The sequence below is a fragment of the Suricata suricatta genome, chromosome 12 (genome assembly GCF_006229205.1).
Source record: "Suricata suricatta isolate VVHF042 chromosome 12, meerkat_22Aug2017_6uvM2_HiC, whole genome shotgun sequence".
Lineage (NCBI taxonomy): Eukaryota > Metazoa > Chordata > Mammalia > Carnivora > Herpestidae > Suricata > Suricata suricatta.
In genome coordinates, this window is record NC_043711.1 from 51,566,107 (window position 1) to 51,574,282 (window position 8,176).

The following is an 8,176-nucleotide window of genomic DNA, read 5'->3' on the forward strand; positions in this document are numbered from 1 at the left end:
GGGCACTGTGCTCAACCCTGTGTGTGTAGGAGCTCATGAAGCGCTTGCTCACATCACCAGACAGGATTCAACGCCATACACTCTCCACCACAATCTTACTGACAATGTTAGGGAACCTCGAAGGATGTGATCAGATCTGAGCCCTAGGAAGTTCCTTCGAGGAGAGTTCCTGCTGGGGACTGAAGTTTTTCTTACAATGTATCTGGATCTTTGCTTTCAAAGGGCTCTTTATTGGGTTCTGCCAGAGGCCCACCCAAGAGCAACTTGAGCGCCAGTGGTCTGTTTGGGAAGTGCAGGGAGCACAGTAGGGTAGTGGGATGTGGGATTGGGAAAGGAAGGCAGACAGTATGGAGTGTGTGATACAGCCCACTGGCCCACGGGCAACTGGTACTCAATTTCAGGGGGAAATTCTAGGAAAAGGTGTAGCCCAAGAGCCTCAGAATCACCCCACCTGAAAGGAGAAGGTGCTGGGGTATCTACACACCAACTCTTGCCAGCCATTGGTGGAGGCCTCTCCAAGGGTGCTAGATTCCTGGCACTGCTGGGCTAGTGAGCATTTGGCAGAGTGGCCTTCTCGGGGGTTGTGCAGAAGCGCCCAGGCAAAGATGCAAGTGACCAAGTGGAGGGTCAGCCAGAATCGCTGAGAAAGGTCGGGTCCAAGGTTATGGTAATACGTTGTGTCTCTCCACTGGGGAAGGGGGTGCTGATGCATGATAGGGGTGAGCCAGGGGCAACATTCATATTATTCATCCTCTGGAATTTCTGCTTTCCAAGAGTCATAGGCAGCTGGCGTGTAAAGATGTGAATCCTGATCTTGAAGAGAGAAGTCTTCAGTTCATTCTAGGGCTTCGTTGGGGTTTTTTAAAAGTATCTTTAAAGTTTATTTATTTATTTTAAAAGAAAGAGAGAGAGAGAGAGGCAGAGAGAGAAAATTCCAAGCCGGCTCCACACTGTCAATGCAGAGCCCGACACGGGGTTTGAACTCATGCACTGAGAGATCACTACCTGAGCCCAAGTCAAGAGTTGGACGCTTCACTGAATGAGCCACCCGGACCATGTAGGTGGATGATGCCAGTGGACCACAGTTCATTCCTCTGCTGTGCAGACACAGCCACCACTGCCTGGGAGAGAGGGAGGGAGGCGTGGACTCGAGGCCTGGCACGGAGCAGATGCCCCAGCAGGGCCTGAGCAACCCACACATGTCTATCTTAGGAGATCCAGAAGCAGCAAATGCATGCTCCACTTTCATTATCTGCCATCCGAATGGCGGCTAATCACAATATCACTATTTATGAGAAAAATGGATTCAGCATTTTTATTCCAAACGGAAGCTATTGACATTCCTAGAATAGTCCTGGGAGAGGGAAAACCCATTGCTGAACGCTCCTTCAGAAACAATTTGCAATCAGTGGGCCAGGAGTGGGGCCAGCCATGTGGTCCTTTCTGGGCCTCTCTGATAAGGAGAATAAAGGCCTCTGCAAAAGGCCAGGGCTAGGGGGCCAGCAGGAGCCAGCAGTGGAGTTGACATCTTAGTGGGTGAGAGCACTGCTGAGCCCTGGGACTTCTGCTCGGTCTGCCCCAGGCTGACAGGGCTGGAGAGAGGTTGGCGGGTGCCGAGGGAGGGGGCTGCAGGGGGTTTCTGCAACCTTTTCCCCAGCCTCTGCTTCCTCCCCTCCCCCCCTTTCTCCCAAACCATCACTCTGTCCTTTTACTTTCCTTCCTTCCTCTCCCTCCTTTCTTTCCTTATTTTGTTCTCCTTCATTTCTCCTCTTAAAAATATTACTAATGACACAATATTTCTGATATGTACTCTTTGTAAACTACAACGATATTTAAGACCTTGTGATTGGGGCACTTGGGTGGCTCAGTTGATTAAGCCTCCGACTTCAGCTCAGGTCATGGTCTCTCAGTCTGAGAGTTTGGGCCCCACTTGAGGCTCTGACAGCTCAGAGGCTGAAACCTGCTTTGGATTCTGTGTCTCCTGTTTCTGCCCCTCCCCCACTTGTGCTCTGTCTCTCAAATAAATAAACATTAAAAAATAATTCAGACCTTTTGATCAATCACTTAATCTTCATTTACTCTTTCTCCCTATCCAGATAAAACATGAAGAGGGTGCTGCCTGTCCTTCCAGACTTTCCCCTTTCCAGTGGCATACATCTATATATACCTAGAAAACATCTAACAATGGTTTTTTTGTGCGTGCACTTATATTCTAAATATAGCACTGTACTCTAGTTATCATTCTGCCACTTGCTTTTTTTAAAAAAGGACTTTTTTGTAGAGTAGTTTTAGGTTCACAGCAAAATTGAGGAGAAGGTGTCGCGATTCTCACATTCTCCCGGCCCCCTGCACATGCACAGCCTTCCCTGTTATCAGCCAGAGGGTCCCCTCCCTCACCTGAGGGCACATGAGTTACAATCCATGAACCTACATTTATGCATCATGTCACGCAGAGTCTATAGGTTACATTAGGACTCACTCGGTGTTCTACATTCTATGAATTTAGACAAAGGTATGACATGTATCCATCATTATAGGATCATATAGTATTGTTATAGTATCATATCCATCATTTTCATTGCCCTAAAAATCTTTTGTGCTCTGCTCTTCCATCTCTCCCCATTCCCCGAGCCCTGTTAACCACATTTCATTCCCCACAGTTTTGCCTTTCCCAGAATGCCATAGTCACAATCATACAGTATGTAGCCTTTTCAGATCAGTTTCTTTCACTTAGTATGCAGCTAAGATTCTTCCATGTCTTCCCTTGACTAGTTAGCTCATTTCTTTTTAGTGCAGAGGATATTCCGGTGTCAGGATTTCCCACAGTTTATTTGTCCATTCGCCTACTGAAGGCATCTTAGATAATGCCTTGGGTGTTGTATCTCAAAAGTGATTGCTATCCCCCCAGTTATACAGATTTTTCTCCTCTGTTATCTTCTAGGAGTTTTACGAATTTGCATTTCACATTGGGGTCTAGGATCCATCTTGTGTGAAGTTTTGTGAGCCACACACGATTTCTGTTGGTTGTGCTCGGCACAGGTACAGCCAAAGTGACTGTGGTTTGTTACCTTCGTTCTTAGTGGGAGGGGATGAGTGAACATTAAACTGTGATGCTTCCCCCATGCAAGTTCACCAATGCCCCAAGTTCTCTGTACCATGGTCTGTAGACTGGGATGGAGGGGCGAACATGGGAGCTGGAAGTCCCCATGAGGGTCTGGACCCATGCAGCTGTATCCAGACTCAGGAGCAAGTATGATGGAGAAGGAGATGAGGCACCCTCTTGTCCCATTTATGCCTTGCTTGAAGGACTTATCCAGCAGCTTGAGAGACACCTGGGGACAGCATGCTGGGCCTAGCCATCAGCAAGGACAGCGAGGGACAGCCTTGCAGGCAATAGCCGATATGGCTACTAGAGAGGAAGAACACAGTAGATGCTGCAGGTCCTGACCCTGAGGGGCTGGTTGGTGAACACTGAGGAGACGTCATTGGACCTATGTGAGTGGGGGGTGGCACAACAAATGAAGTGGATTTGGCTGTTTCCAGGGCCCTATGTGAACCCATATGCTAACAAGCTCAAGGACAACTCAAGGTATAATAGTTCTTTTTATTTGTAGAGTATATGACTCCGTTTTTCAAGACATATCTATTGTTACCCCAGAGAGACAGAAATTTGTTCAAGGTCACATAAGGTCACTGTTCACCGGAACAGTGGTACTAACCCAAGTCTTGGACTCTTAGTCCAGCCTAGAAGATTGGAAGAGACAAAACTGAGAAGGAGAGGTAAGTTGAGACCTTGGGGCCCTTGATTCAGACTAAGGCATGAAGGTCTTGTCCTGATGGCAACTGGGAGCCAAGGAAGGTTCTTGAGCAGGGGAATGATTTGGCAGCTCTGGGAAGACTAACCTGGTGGTGATGCGTGCTGTGGGTTGGATGGAGAGAAAGTGGGTGGGGATTAAGAGCTTATCCAAGGAGAAATGATGATGATATTTTGAGGAGAAACCCTCCACAAAGAACCCTCGACTATCGACATCTCCTAGTGTCCAACCTCGGTATATGTCTGCTCCAGGTACTGTGACGAATGTCATGCACCACCAAGGAGACAAGTGGGTCTGAAACCTGTGTTCTATAGGTCGAGCCAAAGTGTGTGACTATGTCCACACAGAGGAGGATGCTGTTCTATTTCACATGAAGGCTCACTCTGGGCAAGTGCAGCCTGTCTATGCCCCAAAGTCCTTCCAGGGCATCATCCCTCTATGTCTGCCAGGTCCTGTAAGCCTACTGGGCCCGGACTCCTCCCCAGCTCTAGAGATGGGCACACAACTCAAGTCTGGCCAACTGGGGTAACTTCGTCAACCTGCCTGGGCGATTGGTTCAGGAAGGAGCACGTCACCACAGCTGGTTCAATCAGAATGAACCCTGGGACAGCCATGCTGTCTCCCTAAGAAGAGAGTCTGTCTAAAATCGTAGCTGAAGTAGAGGCAAATGTGTCAAAGGATGGTGAGAGCAAAACTCAGCCACAAAGAGTCCTAAAGATATTGTCCAGGCCCCTGAGTCCAGCCATGCTTGAAGTCCCTGGGACTTTTCTCTTATATGACACATCAATCCCTTCCCCCTCAGACAATGTTCAACTTCTGCCAGTATACATTGGAATTCTGTTGCCTACAACCTAACTTATCCTGACAGATGTCTGTTCTGACACCAGAAGTTTCACCTGGATTAGGGGTAAGCAATCTAGAGTCAAGTTTGGGCCTACTACTTCTTTCTTATGAATAAGATTTTATTAGAACATAGCCATTCCTGTTTGCTTACATGTTATCTATGGCTGTTTTGCACTCCAAAGGCAGAGTTCAGCTCTTGTGACACAGACCCTATGACCCACCAAACCTTAAATATTTACTATATGGACTTTTACAAAATGGTTGTCACTGGCTGACCCAGATCAATCTCTCGCACCTCTTATTGAGGTGGAGACTGGGGCCCAGAGTAGAGCTAACCTAAAATTGGGGCAGATCCAGAGCTAGGGCTTAGGTTTTCTGACTCCCATCCAGAACTCTTTGAATTGTCTCTGTCGGTCCCTCAGACCCTAAAAAGTCTGTGGGTCCTTCTGAGGATGTTTGATTCATTGGACAGCTGAATCTTTCTCCTAGGCTGAGACAAATACCTTTCTGCAGTCTCACTGGGATACTCCTAGGAGTCACAGGGACCTGGAAAATGGAAATCCATAAATAACCAAGACTTTCATCCCAGCCAGCCTAGCCTGCCTCCCCTAGAGACATGCTAACTGGAGCTGGAGCTAACATGGAGGAGAACTGTCCTGTTTGGGACTCTATCTAAATCCCACAGAAACTCTGCTGGCCATGGGAACTTGGACCAGAGGAAAGCTCAGTTGTAAAATGCTTTTACCACTGATAAGATAAGATAGAGGTTTAGAGACCCCCTCCATCTTAAAGGGACCAAGAGCTGATTTAGGTTATCAGGGGTAGGGACTGGGAGAGCTCATAGGCACAAGGGGTGGGCCCCCAGAGAAGGTTTTCTGGAAGAGGCTGTCTAGCGCATTCAAGGACAAATGTTTTAAGTGTTCAGGAAATGCTTTGCTACCTCTCTGCACCCTCCCCTTCCCCTGCTCTCTATACTCCAGCTACCTGGGCATAACCCAAACATGCCAAACTTACCTCTACCCCAGGGCCTTTGCACTTGCTGTTTCCTCAGCCAGGAGTCCCCTTGTACACAAAGAATCACAAAGATGATGTTATGTCAGTGAAGAAATCAAAGTAAGAGAGGAAGTGAGCATAGGGTGATAAGGCTGGACCAGCAGGCCTGGTATAGTGTTTTGGCGGGACTGGGCTTCATCTGGAGGGTGGTGGGGCCCCCAAGCAGTGGTTTAGCAGGGACATGATGTGTTAAATGAGAAGGCAGCATCAAGGGGAGGGGCCTGTCCAGGGGAAGGAAAGGAGTGGGTGGTTCCCGGAGAAGAAGATGGGGTGTCCTAGACTCTCTGCTCCACCTCCTTCCCCTAGCATCCACTCTCGGGACTCCCATCAGCTACAGTCCTAGGCCAGAAGCCTCCAGGCTATGAACTGGGACAGCTTCTTGGAGGAGGTGACCCTGAGCAGCCCTATCTTCACCTAGAAGGGCAGACTAGGGAGAAGTTAGCTCAAGACCGGTTTTGTTACACATGGCCTGTGAAAGCTTGGACATCTCTCTGTGTCTCAGTTTCCTTATCTGTAAAATGGGGAGAACAACAGCCCCCATCCGTGGGGTTCTGTGAGGACTAAGTGAGATTGCATGTAAAGGATCAGTACCCGAGCGAGTGGAGACTCTCTCACAATTATCAGGGTCCGGTTTGCTTTGGCTGGAGGCCCTTACAGGCGTGGGGTAATGAGCTGGGAAATGGGGCTCCCATCCCCCAGGGGAGGTCCAAGAGAGTCAGTCCTGGACCAGGGGAGGAACCCTCTTCTCTGGAATTGGGAGCTGAAGGCAGAATGCCTGCCTTACAGTCCTGCCAGCGTTCCTTTGCAGCCACAGTGCGCAGGCCAGTTGGAGCCAGCCATGGTGTGGACGGTGACAGATGGCCACAAATGAGGGGTGAATGAACCTGCTAGAGCATCAGCTGGGAAATTGAGCATCTCACCTCCCATCTGCGACGGCCTCTTCCCCGTGGAAGGGAGCATATGTCTAGGTGAGCATGTGGGAGGTGTTCAGCTTAGGTACAGACGCCCCCAGACAGGTGCTGTGGGAGGGCATGTGCCCGCACGCCCCTGAGCCACATTCTTTCCACCACACACACACTCACAGTTGTTCCTTCACCCACAGGTGCTTGCACACGCCTCTTACATGCTTTTCACATCCATAAATACCAACCTACCCCATCTGCACCCAGAGTGCAGGGCACTCAACAAGTGGATTTGCACACTAGTATTTTCTCATACAACCCAACACCCATTCAGAAGCCAAAGCTCATGTGAATTGGCGTCTCACGCCTCGGGAATCACGGTGGGGTGGGCTGTCTCTCGGTTCACAGATTTCCTAGCTCTCGATGAGGGAGGGTCCACTTCTGTTGAAGTCAGGCTCCCTCACGTGGCCATGAAATCGGGGTGGGAGAGCCTCGTGCCACGTCAGGGCAGGAGCTCTGAGAGCCAGCTCGCAGTTCCTCCCCTGTCCTTTGCCCTCTGCCGTTGCAGGTGGGGGCTGCCCATTTACTTGGGCTCAGGGTGCAGTTGGCAGAGAGCAGGTGACAGGTGAATTAACTGGGAGGTGCTGAAAAGGACGGGTCTGATGCTTTGAGCTACGGAGATCTGGGGGCCATTGCTTACAGCAGTGCTGCTCAGCCTTGGCCGACTGCAACACGGCTACACACACTCCTGATGGGCTCACACACACACACACACACACACACACACACACACTCGCATGCACGCTTGCCTGGGCTCACATATTCCCTCGTACACTCCAGGCTGGTGTGATATGCAGGGCAGGGTGAGCAGGGAGCAGATGCATGCTTCCATAGCAGGGCTGTGCTGGAATATGTCATCAGAAGAGGCTGTCATGTTGGCAAAGGGTGCAGCACTCAGCCAGGCCTGCGTGGTGAGGTTTCTGAGGGTCAAGGAGTGTTTGCTGGGGAGTTGGGAGTTAGGAAACTTGGCTTTGAGCCTCATGCGTCTGTGTGATCTTCTCTGGTCTGACCCTCTCTGGGGGCACAAATTGCTTTGAATCCAGGAAGAGGAGTTGGTTGAATCTAAATAACAGTAAGCAGCCCGGCAGTGGCCTCTCATGCTAAGTACTTATGTGCCCAGCAGGCCAGACTCTTCACAAGTGTCTGCTCATGGACTCCTCACTGTGGTGCTCTGGGGTCCCGGGTGTCAGTGGATTACAGTCCCGTTGGCAAACATGAGCGGGTGGCTGGCAGCAAAAGTCCAGGCTGGGGACAGGTCATGCCATCATGAACTCCACCTTGGACACAGCCAGGGGAACCTACAGAAGGAGGAGGCAAGCATGATCCGGAGATGGAGAGATGCGGGGGTCCCAAAGAGTGAGTGGCCGTAACCTGAGGGAGTTTGGGAAGACTTCCTTTGGCTGGGCTGTGTGAGCTGAGCCTTCAGACTTGTGAGAGAGTGGGCTTCGACAATAAGTTCCAACTCCTTCGCTGCCTGGCTATGGAACTTTGGGTAAAGGACTA